We start from the raw sequence: 1,368 nt of genomic DNA on the forward strand, positions 1-1,368 counted from the left end.
GTGTCCATAAGTGCTCATGGCACCAGGACGCTCTAGGTGCAGGTCGATGATCGATTTTGTACTCGTATCACCAGACGTACGACCATGTGTTTTGGACACTCGGATAAAGAGAGGGGCTGAGCTGTCAACTGATTACCACCTGGTGGTGAGATGGATCAGATGACAGGGGAGGACGCTGCACAGACATGGCACGCCCAAAAGTATAGTCAGGGTGTGCTGAGAACACCTAGCAGAGGCCCCCGTCCTCGGGATCTTCAACGCACACCTCCGACAGAGCTTCAACACCATTCCGAGGAAGACTGGGGACATTGAATCCGAATGGACCACGTTCAGCACCTCCATTGCCGACGCCGCTGCACTGATGTCCTGACAGAAAACCTTTTTGCGTATGATTTCGATAAACAATAAGCAATCTGTTTCAGCTCTTTCTCTTTGAATACTTATTTTCCCATGTTCATTATGTAGTACAATTAAATAATTATATATCATACAGGTTGCTTTACGTGGTTGATAACCCCAGAGATGATCAATATCTATTTTTATTTAGGTACATTTTGCACAAGTTCAATAATGTTCATATTTGGCGTATTTATATAAATTTGGGCCACAAAAAATTGCACTTTTCTTTTGATTGTTTTATTTCACTGATAATTCTTTGACCATGCATTAGGCCCACCACACTCAGAGTTATGGACTGAAAGTTTCTACAGTCACTGGATTAATATTTCTGAAATTGCTTGTGATGAGAAAAAAATATGTAGGCTATCTTATAAAAGAAAAGAAAACGAGTTCACATGGTAGAGCCTCGATGGGACAGCTGAAGACTTCAAACTATTACGTAAGACAGTGAATTTACCAGTAAAAAGTTATTATCATTAGTAATATTATTGCAAGATGTATGACACAATAATGATGAAAAGTTTAACAACAAGTGAAAAATTGAGTCCTGCTTTAAACCCAGATAATTTTACTGCACAGCAGCAAAAAGAAGCACAATAAAATTATTTTTTGTACTTTCATTAAATCCTTGAGGATTAAAAAAACACACACAGATACATTGAGCTCAACTTTAACTTCTTGCAATGTTTCATATCACCAGTGAAAACTGAACCTAATAAATATTCATTATATTTATATTCTTTCCATAATTTCCTCAGGGATTAAGAGTATTCTTATTGTGATTATCATAATTAAAAATAAAAAATAATTAAAAACTCTTCTGACACTTGAATCTGATCATAATGTTTCCCTTAAAAACTTCCATCCATGTGACCGGCTGCTGTGGTTTTCAGTCCAGTTATTAACAATAATATTTGAACATAGTGATGGTGAAGAAACTTCATTGTTGAATTAATTAGCCAGGAAGCA

Source organism: Oreochromis aureus, linkage group 13 (assembly GCF_013358895.1).
Source record: "Oreochromis aureus strain Israel breed Guangdong linkage group 13, ZZ_aureus, whole genome shotgun sequence".
Classification (NCBI taxonomy): domain Eukaryota; kingdom Metazoa; phylum Chordata; class Actinopteri; order Cichliformes; family Cichlidae; genus Oreochromis; species Oreochromis aureus.